We start from the raw sequence: 15,881 nt of genomic DNA, 5'->3' as shown, positions 1-15,881 counted from the left end.
CAGGGCATTTTTTATTTTTTTGCCTTCAGGCCGCTTGCTAAGCTGTGAGTGACCACACACAGCTTTTGCGAGTGGCCTGGATCCCGTCGCGGTCATCGTGACCATCGGGCTTGCGAGGAGACCCTGTGGTAGGGTCTCAGCTCTCGCAAGCCTGAGTGGACTCCCTGCTCTAATAGAGCAGGAAGTCCACTACTGACATCACAAGTGATGTCAGTAGGGCCACCCACAAACGCCAGGCGTTCCTAAGGCATTTGTGCAGCCACCCCCCCTCCCCACCTACAAAACGGGGCGAGCTGTCAATCAACATTGACAGCCGCCCCGTCTTGTAGAGAGACCCATAGCGACGGAGCAGCCATCGCTGGACGGGTCTCGTGCATGCGGATGCCGGAGGAGGTGCATGCGCATTGGGAGACCATCGACACACTTGCGAGTGCTGTGCACTTGCGAGCAGGTCTGAATCAGGCTCAGTATCCCATATGCTAGTCGAAGAAATCTGTATCAACTTTCTGGTATATTACATTGTACACAACTTTGAGCTGACTTCTTCTAGCTTCATTTGCCAGAATCCCGAAGATGCGTCCAATTTTCAAATCCATTTTGCTCCCGCAAATTGTGACATGATTTCATCTCTGGAAGTTTGCAATGTTCTCTTTTAATAAAAAGAAAAATACAAAATCCTGGCGCCTAGCCAACCGAGCACTTGTGGATATAACCAATTTATTTTGCTGCAGCTATCTGTTGTATGGGACTTGCCAGCCCTTACTCAAAAATTGGAAATAGTAAAATATAACAGACAGCGCTGCAATAAACAGGATTATCCACACAATAGATTCAATTTGGAATATGCATATTTATTAATACAGTTAATATAAAAGTAAAAATGGCCAGTATAAAAATAAAATATAAAACAGATATAACAATAAACATGTATATATTTTATACACATAGAGCAGACCTATATATTTATTCAATCACCTGATCTAGATAACAATAGATTTGGACTGCCCTGAGTGTTAAAATGAAACACCATTGATATAATACCATCAATTAGTGGTTAATTGCTTCCACATATGCAAAGACCATACATTTACAAGCAGGTAAATGGATTTCAAATAGTCAGCTTTTTGTTGATCCTGCTTAATTGCAGAGCTGCTGGAGATTCAAAAACAATAATAGTACTATCCAAACACTGAAATGTTGAATAATATCTCAGTTCTTTTGAAAAAAAGAGAGAACACAGGGCCTGATTCAGAGCCGGACGCTATTTGCGCTCGCTCATTCAGAAAAAGGGTCTGGAAATTTAAATAGAGCGCTCGCTCTTTGCGTCTGTTGACGCCTCTATGTCTGAGCGAGCGAACGAAATATGCGCTCGCTATTTTGTAAAGATGCCCCCTGGCCGTTCGCATCATACGTCATCTCCGCTATTTATTAGATTAATCGAGTACATCGAAAGGCGTCTGAACTGCTCGCAGTGCTTGTGGTTGGATTTTCCTACCGCAATCATGCGAACAGTTCAGGCTATGAGACAACCAAGTGACGTGGCCGATGACGCTGCTTTGTTAATTATGCACTCCCATTAAACGCCCGTTTTGACGATTTGGCACGCCTGCGTTCGGATCTCCACTCCTCGTTTTCAAGCACCTTCCCCTGTTACCACCCACAAACGCCTCATCCTGTCACTCAAATTAGCAGGCACTCGCTATTTTGCAAACACACAATTTCTGACCGCACTGACTGGTTGGCGCATGCGCATTACGACCCATATGCATGCGCAGATGTGCGAACATCGCTCGGAGCGAACGAGCGGCCGCTTACGAGCGGCTCTGAATCAGGCCCTCAGTCCAATGCTTATATGGTAGGCGAACCTGGTCCTTTACGGTCGATACAGCGACGATTTATTTTTTATTTGGATTGGGGATTTGGATTCAGCAATTCAATTTACAGATCTTCTTAATCACAATGAATATGGTCTCAAATTCACAAACAGTATACATGCTACACATATGACATTTTCAGATATTGCACTTTTGGTAGTGGATAATTCTATCACAACGGAGACTTATATAAAAAAGGTGGATCAGAATAGGTATTTGAATTATAGTAGTAGTCATCATATTAATTGGAAATGGAATATCCCTAAAGGTCAGTTCCTCAGGTTAAGGAGGAACTGTTCGTCTATCCAAACTTTTCATAACCAAGCAAAACTTTTATATGACTCATTTGTAGATCAAGGCTATCCGACTGACCTTTTAGATCATGCATTAACACAAGTAGGGGAGCTAGATAGATCTTCACTTTTGGCTAGCCAAGACACAATCGCAATTAGTGGGAATAATAGAGTTAAGGATAGAACAGTAATGTTCATGACACAATTAGGGGTGAGCGGGTTCGGATTTCGGAAATCCGAACCCCCCCGAGCCCCCCCGATCCGAGGCCGGTCCGAGTCAGGCTCGACTTTTCCTGCCAGACTCGGATCTGAAATCGAGGCAAAACGTCATCATCCCGCCTTCCGGGTCTCGCGGGTTTTGGATCCTATATAAGGTACCCGCGTCGGACCCATTTTCTCACTCGGCTGTGGACAGTGAAGAGGGAGGGTGGGAGTTAGGGCTGGCTGGGCTGTGTAGTGTAGTGTAGTGTAGTGCAGAGTAGTGTTGTGCTGCGCTGTGCTTCTGTTGTCCATAGGGGCTGTGTCCACTACTTCAAAGTCCATAGGGGCTGGCTGGACTGTGTTGTGCAGTCAGTTGTCCATAGGGGCTGTGTCCACTCCAAAGTCCTGTGCAGTGTCCCAGTCCTAAAGGGGTGCTGTAGTGTTGTCCAGGGGGTGCTCTGTCCATCAGGGGTGCTCCCCCCAAGTGCTAAAGAAAAAAATATTTTTTCTGTGTTTGTGAATTGTGTGCGCAGTAACCGCACGTGCATCAACAAAGTAGTGCCAAGCGTGCGCCTGTGTCATAAGTAAAGGGCCGGCTGGCTTGACCGTTAAAGGGTGCTGTAACCCCCAAAGTACACTCCAAACCAAATAACAAAATATTTTTTCTGTGTTTGTGAATTGTGTGCGCAGAAGCCGCACGTGCATCAACAAAGTAGTGCCAAGCGTGCGCCTGTGTCATAAGTAAAGAGCCGGCTGGCTTGACCGTTAAAGGGTGCTGTAACCCCCAAAGTACACTCCAAACCAAATAACAAAATATTTTCTATGTTTGTGAATTGTGTGCGCAGTAGCCGCACGTGCATCAACAAAGGAGCAGCGCCAAGCGTGCGCCTGTGTCCCATAAGTAAAGAGCCGGCTGGCTCATTTCTTAAAGGGTGGTGTAACCCACAAAGTGCACTACTCTCCAGCAAAAATAAAAAAAAATTTTCTGTGTTTAGCCGCACGTATATATCAAATCGATATAACATCAATGGAGGACCAAACTTTCTCCGATAAAAATAAAATAGAGAAAGATCAAGAACCACTTCCTCCTAGTGCTGAAGCTGCTGCCACTAGTCATGACATAGACGATAACATGCCATCAACGTCGTCTGCCAAGGCCGATGCCCAATGTCATAGTAGAGGGCACATACAATCCCAAATGACAAAGTTCAGGAAAATGACCTTGAAAAAAACATTTAAATCATCTGAAGAGAAACGTAAACTTGCCAATATGCCATTTACGACACGGAGTGGCAAGGAATGGCTAAGGTTGATCCCTATGTTCATGACTAGTGGTTCAGCTTCACATAACGATGGAAGCCCTCCTCACACTAAAAAAATCAAAAGAGTTAAGCTGGCAAAAGCACAGCGAAGAACTGTGCTTTCTAAGAAGATATCACAAATCCCCAAGGAGAGTCCAAGTGTGGTGGTGGTTGCGATGCCTGACCTTCCCAGCACTGGACGGGAAGAGGTGGCTCTTTCCACCATTTGCACACCCCCTGCAAGTGCTGAAAGGAGCACCCACAGTCCACTTGCTGATATGCAAATTGAAGATGTCACTGTTGAAGTACAACAGGATGAGGATACTGGTGTAGCTGGCGCTGAGGAGGAAGTTGGCGAGGAGGATTCTGATGAACAGCAGCAGCGTCACCAGTAGCAGCATCTCAGAAACGCCAGCTCGTTCAAAGGCAGGCTACGCTGTGTATCACCGGTTTCAGTAAGAGGCACACCGCCGACAACCTCTTAGAGAAACTGAGGGAAATCATTGCCCAGTGGCTTACCCCACTTAGACTCTCCTGGGGATTTGTGATATCTGACAATGCCACCAATATTGTGCGGGCATTACATCTGGGCAAATTCCAGCACATCCCATGTTTTGCTCACACAATAAACTTGGTGGTGCAGAATTTTCTGAAAAGCGACAGGGGCGTGCAGGAGACGCTTTGGGTGGCCCGAAAAATTTCTGGCCACTTTCGCCATTCAGCAACTGCGTGCCGAAGACTGGAGCGCCAGCAAACACACTTGAACCTGCCCCACCATCACCTGAAGCAAGAGTTTATGATGCGGTGGAACTCAACTCTCTATATGCTTCAGAGGATGGAGGAGCAGCAAAAGGCCATACAAGCCTATACATCCACCTATGACATAGGCAAAGGAGGAGGTATGCACCTGACTCAAGCGCAGTGGAGAATGATTTCCGTGTTGTGCAAGGTTCTCCAGCCCTTCGAACTTGCCACATGTGAAGTCAGTTCAGACACAGCCAGCTTGAGTCAGGTCATTCCCCTCATCAGGCTTTTGCAGAAGCAGCTGGAGAAAGTGAAGGAGGAGCTAAGACGGAGCGATTCCGCTCGGCATGTGGGACTTGTGGATGAAGCCCTTCATTCGCTTTGCCAGGATTCCAGGGTGGTCAATCTGTTGAAATCAGACCACTACATTTTGGCCACCGTGCTCGATCCTAGGTTTAAAGCCTATGTGGTGTCTCTCTTTCCAGCCGACACAAGCCTGCAGAGGTGCAAAGACCTGGTGAACACACTGTCAGCTGAAGCGGAACGTAACAAGTCAACAGCTCCTTCATTTTCTCCAGCAACTGGGGCTGCCAGGAAAAAACTTAGCTATCCTAAGCAACTCGCTGGCGGTGATGCAGGGCAGGCAGGACCAAGTTTGGACATCTGGTCCGGACTGAAGGACCTGGCAACAATTTCTGACATGTCTACTGTCACTGCATATGATACTGTCACCATTGACAGAATGGTGGAGGATTACATCGGTGACAGCATCCAAGTAGGCATGTCAGACAGTCCATACCTGTACTGACAGGAAAAAGAGGCAATTTGGAGGCCCCTGTGCAAACTGGCTCTATTTTACCTGAGTTGCCCCCCCTCCAGTGTGTACTCTGAAAGAGTGTTTAGTGCAGCCGGGAACCTTGTCAGCGAAAGGCGTAGGAGGTTGCTTCCACAGAATGTGGAGAAGATGATGTTCAACAAAATTAATTATCAGCTCTTCCAGGGAGACCAGCCTCCAGAACGTACAGAGGGACCTGTGGTGGTGGATTTCAGTGGGGACGAGTTAATACTCTGCGAGGATGAGGATGTACACAACACTGAAGAGGGTGAGGAATCGGTGGATGAGGTGGATGAGGATGACATCTTGCTCCGTAGAGCCAGTTTGTGCAGGGACAGATTAATTGTCAGCTTGTTTTGTGGGGGCCCAAACGAACCAATCATTTGAGCCACAGTTGTGTGGCAGACCCTGGCGCTGAAATGATTGGTTTGTTAAAGTGTGCATGTCCTGTTTATACAACATAAGGGTGGGTGGGAGGGCCCAAGGACAATTCCATCTTGCACCTCTTTTTTTTCTTTGCATTATGTACAGGTTTGGGGCCTAGTTTTTCAAACTGCCATCCTGTCTGCCACTGCAGTATCACGCCTAGATGGGTCACGTGTTTGTGCCGCCCACTCGTGTCGCTTAGCATAGTCATCCAGCTACCTCGGTGCAACCTTTTGGACATAAAAACACTATTGTGAGGTGTGTGGTGTTCAGAATAGACTGGAAATGAGTGGAAATGAAGGTTATTGAGGTTAATAATAGCATAGGAGCAGAAAAACCTACAAATTCTGTGATTTTAGCTGTTTTTATGCTTTTTTTTAAAAAAATACAGATCCAAAACACAAAACCCAGAACCCAAAACACAAAGGGTGGTTTTGGCAAAACCGATCCAGATCCAAAACACGAAGAAAGATCCAGATCCAAAACCAAAACACGAAAAGTGGCCGGTGCACACCCCTAGACACAATACATTGCAGAAGCATATATGATTAAGAAAGTTATAAAAAAGAATTTTCATATTTTAGAATTAGATGATATTCTGGCTAGTAGTGGACTTCTAGACAGTAACGTCATCTTTAGAAGATCGGATAATTTGAAGCAGAAACTTGCCTCAAGTTTTTATAGAAGAAAAAGGGAAAGTAGTCCTAAGAATATTAGCACATGGTTTCCAGAAAAACCATCAGGTTTCTATCAATGTGGTAAAATGGGGTGCTTTACCTGCAAATGTGCAAATAGGAAAACTGTTGAGTTTTTTCTTTCATGACGAAGGAAGTTTTCTATATTAAGAGTTTTTTAAACTGTATAACAGATTATGTCATATATGTGATGGACTGTGGGTGCGGCTCTCAGTATGTTGGTCGCACCACCAGACCATTACACATTAGATTTATGGAACATAAGAGGAACGTGCTTATGAACTCAAGAACAAATTTCTTGTATAGACATATAACTGATTGTCAAAAGGGAAATGTAGCTAACATAAAGATTAAAGCAATAGAACAGGTTAAAATCACTAAGAGGGGAGATATAACATGCTCTGCAGGAGGGAGGCCTTCTGGATTTATAGTTTGAAAACACTGTGTCCAGGAGGCCTAAATGACTCTATTGAATTAAATAATGTGTAAAGGGATAAGAATGTGAATTAAGTATATCTTCCGTTTTAGAGATGTTTTTCGAGAATCTTAATAACGTAATCTGAGATGGATAAAACGAACATATAGAGGGGACACAATAAATGTATCTAAAGAAATAAAAGGAAGATTATGGAAATTTACATTTATATCTAAATTTTACTTGTCTTTCAATTTAAAATTTTATTAATTATGTATATGTTTATTGTGGCTCTCTAGTATTGTGATGGGTATTTGTGGGATATGCAATACTCTAAATGGACATATCAATTAACGATTATAATAGGAAAAAGTCAGCTAAGATTAAAATAGAATGGTGCTAAAAAGGCTTAGAGGTGTATAAAAATATTTGTTTAATTGTATAAAAAATATTCGTTTAATTGTATAAAAACCATGTAAATGTGTGAGAGACTGAGAATGGGTTTAGTCCCATAGCTATGGAATGCAAATGGCTGCTGGAACGCACGAAAAACCATTTATAATACATGTTTAAAGTAAATGGTATCCAAAATGGCCGCTGGAACGTATTAGGAAGCAATTAAGGTGGTTTAAAACCCCCCATCCAGAGTGTAGGGAGTATTCTGTCTGAGGAAGCTGCTGAGACTCTAAGAGAGGCGGGGAAATGCGTTACAGATTGCACACCAGTGTGTTCACCTATGCTTTATGCTGCATGCAGAAAGGACCATCCAGTTTTAAGCACACTGAGGCTGGAAAGGATCAATACAAGTTCCTCTGTTAAACTCCTAGTGAGTATTTTCACATAGCTATGTGTTTATAAAAACTACTAAGAGGATTGAACTATTAAGACTTGCACCACAGTGTGCTAACTATTCCAGTGTTAACTATCCAAGTGTTGGAGTGTGTTTTTTTTCTCAAGAACAATTTAGATAATTGAGATATCATTGAGTGCGCTGATGTTATTGCACAAATTCCTCTGCCAAGCTCCTAGTGAAGCATTATCACATGGATATATGTTTTCTTGAAAAACCACTAAGAGGACTGAGCTATTGAGATCTGCACCACAGTGTGCCTACCATATAAGCATTGGACTGTGTTCTCTCTTTTTTCAAAAGAACTGAGATATTATTCAACATTTCAATGTTTGGATAGTACTATTACTGTTTTTGAATCTCCAGCAGCTCTGTAATACCCCTTTTACACTGGAGCTAGAACCCGGGTTTTTGAGGGGTTAACCCGGGCAGCTCCCTGGTGTAAAAGGGGAGAGAGTTGGTTCGCCGGGTCGAGTGACCCGGCAATCCAACCCAGGTAACTAGCAGGGTTTAACACAGGCGTAGCCCGTGAAACCCTGCTGTGAGAACAGCGCACTCCGGGTCACGATGACCTGGAGTGCGCTGCTAGCCGGCCGATTGGTCCGGCTTCAGTGGCGCTTGGAGATGACGTAATCTCCAAGCGACCACTTTCACTCTGCAAAAGCCGGGTCTATGCAGACCCGACTGCGGTGTGAGCGGCGCTGGCTCGGGAATATCCCGAGTCGGCGCCGGCAAAATTCCGGGTCTGATCCGGATAGGAACTTTGTTCCAACTCCGGGTCAGACCCGGAATTTAGGTGGAAAAGGGGTATAATTAAGCAGGATCAACAAAGAGCTGACTATTTGAAATCCATTTACCTGCTTGTAAATGTATGGTATTTGCATATGTGGAAGCAATTAACCACTAATTGATGGTATTATATTAATGGTGTTTCATTTTAACACTCAGGGCAGTCCAAATCTATTGTTATCTAGATCAGGTGATTGAATAAATATATAGGTCTGCTCTATGTGTATAACTATAAAATATATACATTTTTATTGTTATTTCTGTTTTATTTTTTATTTTTATACTGGCCATTTTTACTTTTATATTAACTGTATTAATAAATATTTATATTCCAAATTGAATCTATTGTGTGAATAATCCTGTTTATTTCAGCGCTGTCTGTTATATTTTACTATTTCTCTTTTAATAGCTTTGTTTAAATCTCTTGGATCTAGACATATTCTGTGTTGTCCATTTTTCTTTTTCCACAATTACTGCTCACCCATTCAGCTCATCAACTTTCTCTATCACACCCAAGGCTTTCATGTGGTTTAACTCTTTTTGTAGTTTTTCTCTCAGTGCATATGGCACTTTTCTACAGCGGTATATAACTGGAGGAAATTGTGTGTTTATAATTATCTTATGCTCACCAGGCAGACAACCTAAATGTGCCTATCCATTAGAAGACAGGCAGATGACTGCACGATTATGACATTGTAATCGTGCAGTCGTTTGTCAGTATGTGATGTGCCTACACTGAACGAGCAGTCGTTCAGTGTAGGCACAATCAATCATCTGCAAACATGTTGAACCTGACGTTATCGTCAGGTTGACCAGCATGTTTGCACAATGATAGATGTCTAAAAGACCAATTTTTTTAAACAATCTGCAAACGATTTTCAAACGAATTTCAAACGATTATCGAGCGCTTATCGGATGATCGAAAACTAAGGTATATCGATATCGTTATCATTCAATCGCTCATTTTAATCGTCTAGTGGATAGGCACCTTTAGCCTTCAAAACACATCATTGTATTCTGCAAAACACTGATTTGCACTCATCTTCTTCTTGTGATGTCACCATAAGGACTTTCTTTAACAAGTTAAGTTACTTACAGGAACTTAGGGCCTGATTCAGCTTTGGGAATAGAGTGAGAAACAGCACGTAACTGATCATCTTGGCGAAACCATGCTGCACTGCAGGTGGGGCAGATGTAAAATGTGCAGAGAGATTTAGATTTGGGAGGGGTGTGTCCAAACTGACATCTAAATTGAACTGTAAAAATAAAGCTGTGCGGTGTTTGTGGGCTATATGCAAAAGCAGCCAGTATTTACCCTACATGTAAAATAAAATGTATGTATTTGCACCCCTTGCATTTCAACATGGTTTGTCCTGGTTCACAATTAAGTGCTCTTTCTCACTCTATTCCCAAAGCTGAATCAGGCCCTTAATCCTAAAATTGGTTGCACATCTTTTTCCACAATCAGTAGAGATGTTTTAAACTTTTTCTCAGTTTTCAGACAAGTGTCACTAGGCATGTACCTGTTACAGGAATTTTCCCACCAGTATACTGTAGCCTGCAACTTACACATTGGCTGGATGAATTTTAGGTTTTACTCTAAAAGTATTATAGTCTTGAAAAGATATTAAATTTACCTGCGCTCCTGTATCAAGCTTAAAGGGAATGACAATCCCATTCACTGTTAAAGGAACAATCCATTCCTTCTTATTTGCACTGCAAAGCTCCAATGGAATCCACAGAAAACGCTTCAGTCTCAGCTTGTGTAACAGTGTGCACTGCATTTGCGTCACTTTTTGTTTTACAGCATTTGGCAAAGAGATTAATTCTACATTTCATGCAGGTTTTACCATAAGCTGGGCACATTTTAGGAATGTGATTGTTTCCATATCTACAAACACATTTTTCTATTAGACTGCTTCATTTTAGAGAATGGTGTTTTGTTTGGCTCTATTTTCTTCACAACATGTACAGCACCATCAGTTTCCTTGTGTAAAGTTTTGGCTTGAAACCAAGTCATTTCTGCAGATCTACACATATTCGTGGTCTAGTCTAGTGTGAAATCTTGCTCTCTCAGCAATCTCTCTCTGAGTCCATAATCAGGTCAGTGTTGTCCCTCCCAGCGGTGACACCTGATGTGTAAAAATAAAGCTGTGCAGTATTTGTGGGCTACATGCAAAAGCAGCCAGTATTTACCCTAATTCCACATACAATGCGATCTCTAATCAGTGAATCCTTTAAATCACCAAACTCACAGGCAGTGGTGTCCCTCCCAGCGGTGACACCTGATGCCGGGAGGGATGCCATGCGCGTGTTACTCCGCCGAAAAAGGGTCGTAGCCTCGGGAAGGGGGCGTGGTCTCACAGCCTGAACCTCATCTCGTGGTGGTTATCAATGGGGTGGTGGGGGGTGGCAAAGGTGCGAGCAGTGCCAGCTCCCTCACTGTGACTGGAGCAGAGTGCTGCACTTAATGCTACAGTGCAGCACATGGCTCCTGTCATGGAGGGGGAGCCTGCACCTTGGTGTCACCCCTCGGTGGGTGACACATGGGTACGGCCCGCACCCCTCTTGTGACGCCACTGCGCACAGGTTTTGCTGAGTGATTGGATCTGATCACAAGTGAAAAACTTATATCTTTCATACTGTATGTCACATTTTTTCTTGGTACAAAGTATTCCTCAAACTTTTGCATTATAGAGGATAAAACCATATTCTGCCATTTAGTAAACTGAAATCTATTACAAATCAGAGTTGCCTACCCTCCCAATTTTCGCGGGAGTCTCCCGAATAAAGGTGGGAGCTCCCGCAACCCCGTAAAGTAAGTTGAATCCCCCGCATTCCCTCTGCCCTGTCTAAAAATCCGGACTGCGCATGCGCGAGTCCGGAGGTAAAGGGGGCGGGGCCCGAGCTTAAGACGCAGGGGCGCACTCACTGGGTGCAGGGAGGCAGGAGTGTGGCTGCTGTGAGGTCTCCTGGGCACGCCTTCCCCTGCTCACAGACTGCTGCTCCCAGCATTCCCTGGCCAGCCTGTGATGACAGAGGGGGGAGGAGCCGACGCCGGAGGACACTGAAGACAGAGACAGAGGAGCTGCCTGAGACTGTGAGTGTTAGAGCTCCCTGCAGCTCCTGCCACATGTATAACTCATGTCAGTGCCATGGGGGAGGGAGGGCGATCTATTACTGTGTGTTTGTATGTGATGTATGTGTAGTAATGTGATGTACAGTATGTGTGGGTGTAGTAATGTGATGTATGTGTAGTAATGTGATGTACAGTATGTGTTGGTGTAGTAATGTGATGTACAGTATGTGTGGGTGTAGTAATGTGATGTATGTGTAGTAATGTGATGTACAGTATGTGTGGGTGTAGTAATGTGATGTACAGTATGTGTGGGTGTAGTAATGTGATGTATGTGTAGTAATGTGATGTACAGTATGTGTGGGTGTAGTAATGTGATGTACAGTATGTGTGGGTGTAGTAATGTGATGTATGTGTAGTAATGTGATGTATAGTATGTGTGTGTGTAGTAATGTGATGTATGTGTAGTAATGTGATGTACAGTATGTGTGTGTGTAGTAATGTGATGTATGTGTGGGTGTGTAGTAATGTGATGTATGTGTAGTAATTAGGGGTGAGCGGGTTCGGATTTCTGAAATCCGAACCCCCCCGATCCGAGTCCGATCCGAGTCAGGCTCGACTTTTCCCGCCTGACTCGGATCTGAAATCGAGGCAAAACGTCATCATCCCACCTTCCGGGTCTCGCGGGTTTTGGATCCTATATAAGGTACCCGCGTCGGCGCCATTTTCTCACTCGGCTGTGGACAGTGAAGAGGGAGGGTGGGAGTTAGGGCTGTGTAGTGTAGTGTAGTGGAGTGGAGTGTAGTGTAGTGGAGTGTAGTGTAGTGCTGCTGTTGTCCACTACTTCAAAGTCCATAGGGGCTGGCTGTGTTGTGCTGTGCTGCTGTTGTTAATAGGGGCTGTGTCCACTACTTCAAAGTCCATAGGGGCTGGCTGGACTGTGTTGTGCAGTCAGTTCTCCATAGGGGCTGTGTCCACTCCAAAGTCCTGTGCAGTATCCCAGTCCTAAAGGGGTGCTGTAGTGTTGTCCAGGGGGTGCTCTGTCCATCAGGGGTGCTCCCCCAAGTGCTAAAAAAATAATATATTTTCTGTGTTTGTGAATTGTGTGCGCAGTAGCCGCACGTGCATCAACAAAGTAGTGCCAAGCGTGCGCCTGTGTCATAAGTAAAGGGCCGGCTGGCTTGACCGTTAAAGGGTGCTGTAAACCCCGAAAGTACACTCCAGTCCAAACCAAAAAAAAAATTATTTTCTGTGTTTGTGAATTGTGTGCGCAGTAGCCACACGTGCATCAACAAAGTAGTGCCAAGCGTGCGCCTGTGTCATAAGTAAAGGGCCGGCTGGCTTGACCGTTAAGGGTGCTGTAACCCCCGAAAGTACACTCCAGTCCAAACCAAAAAAAAAATTATTTTCTGTGTTTGTGAATTGTGTGCGCAGTAGCCGCACGTGCATCAACAAAGTAGTGCCAAGCGTGCGCCTGTGTCATAAGTAAAGGGCCGGCTGGCTTGACCGTTAAAGGGTGCTGTAACCCCCGAAAGTACACTCCAGTCCAAACCAAAAAAAAAAATTATTTTCTGTGTTTGTGAATTGTGTGCGCAGTAGCCGCACGTGCATCAACAAAGTAGTGCCAAGCGTGCGCCTGTGTCATAAGTAAAGGGCCGGCTGGCTTGACCATTAAAGGGTGCTGTAACCCCCAAAGTACACTCCAGTCCAAACCAAAAAAAAAATTATTTTCTGTGTTTGTGAATTGTGTGCGCAGTAGCCACACGTGCATCAACAAAGTAGTGCCAAGCGTGCGCCTGTGTCATAAGTAAAGGGCCGGCTGGCTTGACCGTTAAAGGGTGCTGTAACCCCCAAAGTACACTCCAAACCAAATAAAAAATTATTTTCTGTGTTTGTGAATTGTGTGCGCAGTAGCCGCACGTGCATCAACAAAGTAGTGCCAAGCGTGCGCCTGTGTCATAAGTAAAGGGCCGGCTGGCTTGACCGTTAAAGGGTGCTGTAACCCCCAAAGTACACTCCAGTCCAAACCAAAAAAAAAATTATTTTCTGTGTTTGTGAATTGTGTGCGCAGTAGCCGCACGTGCATCAACAAAGTAGTGCCAAGCGTGCGCCTGTGTCATAAGTAAAGGGCCGGCTGGCTTGACCGTTAAAGGGTGCTGTAACCCCCGAAAGTACACTCCAGTCCAAACCAAAAAAAAAATTATTTTCTGTGTTTGTGAATTGTGTGCGCAGTAGCCGCACGTGCATCAACAAAGTAGTGCCAAGCGTGCGCCTGTGTCATAAGTAAAGGGCCGGCTGGCTTGACCGTTAAAGGGTGCTGTAACCCCCGAAAGTACACTCCAGTCCAAACCAAAAAAAAAATTATTTTCTGTGTTTGTGAATTGTGTGCGCAGTAGCCGCACGTGCATCAACAAAGTAGTGCCAAGCGTGCGCCTGTGTCATAAGTAAAGGGCCGGCTGGCTTGACCATTAAAGGGTGCTGTAACCCCCAAAGTACACTCCAGTCCAAACCAAAAAAAAAATTATTTTCTGTGTTTGTGAATTGTGTGCGCAGTAGCCACACGTGCATCAACAAAGTAGTGCCAAGCGTGCGCCTGTGTCATAAGTAAAGGGCCGGCTGGCTTGACCGTTAAAGGGTGCTGTAACCCCCAAAGTACACTCCAAACCAAATAAAAAATTATTTTCTGTGTTTGTGAATTGTGTGCGCAGTAGCCGCACGTGCATCAACAAAGTAGTGCCAAGCGTGCGCCTGTGTCATAAGTAAAGGGCCGGCTGGCTTGACCATTAAAGGGTGCTGTAACCCCCAAAGTACACTCCAGTCCAAACCAAAAAAAAAATTATTTTCTGTGTTTGTGAATTGTGTGCGCAGTAGCCACACGTGCATCAACAAAGTAGTGCCAAGCGTGCGCCTGTGTCATAAGTAAAGGGCCGGCTGGCTTGACCGTTAAAGGGTGCTGTAACCCCCAAAGTACACTCCAAACCAAATAAAAAATTATTTTCTGTGTTTGTGAATTGTGTGCGCAGTAGCCGCACGTGCATCAACAAAGTAGTGCCAAGCGTGCGCCTGTGTCATAAGTAAAGGGCCGGCTGGCTTGACCGTTAAAGGGTGCTGTAACCCCCAAAGTACACTCCAGTCCAAACCAAAAAAAAAATTATTTTCTGTGTTTGTGAATTGTGTGCGCAGTAGCCGCACGTGCATCAACAAAGTAGTGCCAAGCGTGCGCCTGTGTCATAAGTAAAGGGCCGGCTGGCTTGACCGTTAAAGGGTGCTGTAACCCCCAAAGTACACTCCAGTCCAAACCAAAAAAAATCAACAAAGGAGCAGCGCCAAGCGTGCGCCTGTGTCCCATAAGTAAAGAGCTGGCTGGCTCATTTTTTAAAGGCTGGTGTAACCCACAAAGTGCACTACTCTCCAGCAAAAATAAAAAAATATTTTCTGTGTTTAGCCGCACGTATGTATCAATATAACATAAATGGAGGACCAAACTTTCTCCGATAAAAATAAAATAGAGAAAGATCAAGAACCACTTCCTCCTAGTGCTGAAGCTGCTGCCACTAGTCATGACATAGACGATAACATGCCATCAACGTCGTCTGCCAAGGCCGATGCCCAATGTCATAGTAGAGGGCACATACAATCCCAAATGACAAAGTTCAGGAAAATGACCTTGAAAAAAACATTTAAATCAGCTGAAGAGAAACGTAAACTTGCCAATATGCCATTTACGACACGGAGTGGCAATGAACGGCTAAGGTCGATCCCTAGTATGTTCATGACTAGTGGTTCAGCTTCACATGACGATGGAAGCCCTCCTCCCACTAAAAAAATCAAAAGAGTTAAGCTGGCAAAAGCACAGCGAAGAACTGTGCTTTCTAAGAAGATATCACAAATCCCCAAGGAGAGTCCAAGTGTGGTGGTGGTTGCGATGCCTGACCTTCCCAGCACTGGATGGGAAGAGGTGGCTCTTTCCACCATTAGCACGCCCCCTGCAAGTGCTGAAAGGAGCACCCACAGTCCACTTGCTGATATGCAAATTGAAGATGTCACTGTTGAAGTACAACAGGATGAGGATACTGGTGTAGCTGGCGCTGAGGAGGAAGTTGGCGAGGAGGATTCTGATGGTGATGTGGTTTGTTTAAATCAGGCTCCGGGGGGAGACAGTTGTTGTCCGTGGGATGAAAAAGCCCATCACGGTCATGCCTGGGCAGAAGACCAAACATTCCACCTCTTTGGTCTGGCAATATTTCTATCCAAATCCGGACAACTGTCTTGCCATATGTACCATATGTAAAGGTGAAATAAGTAGGGGTAGGGACGTCAACCACCTAGGAACATCCTCCCTTATACGGCACCTGCAGCGCGTTCATAAAAAGTTACTGTCA

This window comes from Taudactylus pleione, unplaced genomic scaffold (genome assembly GCF_031769625.1).
Source record: "Taudactylus pleione unplaced genomic scaffold, aTauple2 ptg001508l, whole genome shotgun sequence".
Classification (NCBI taxonomy): Eukaryota; Metazoa; Chordata; class Amphibia; order Anura; family Myobatrachidae; genus Taudactylus; species Taudactylus pleione.
Note: the sequence above shows the minus strand (reverse complement) of the source record.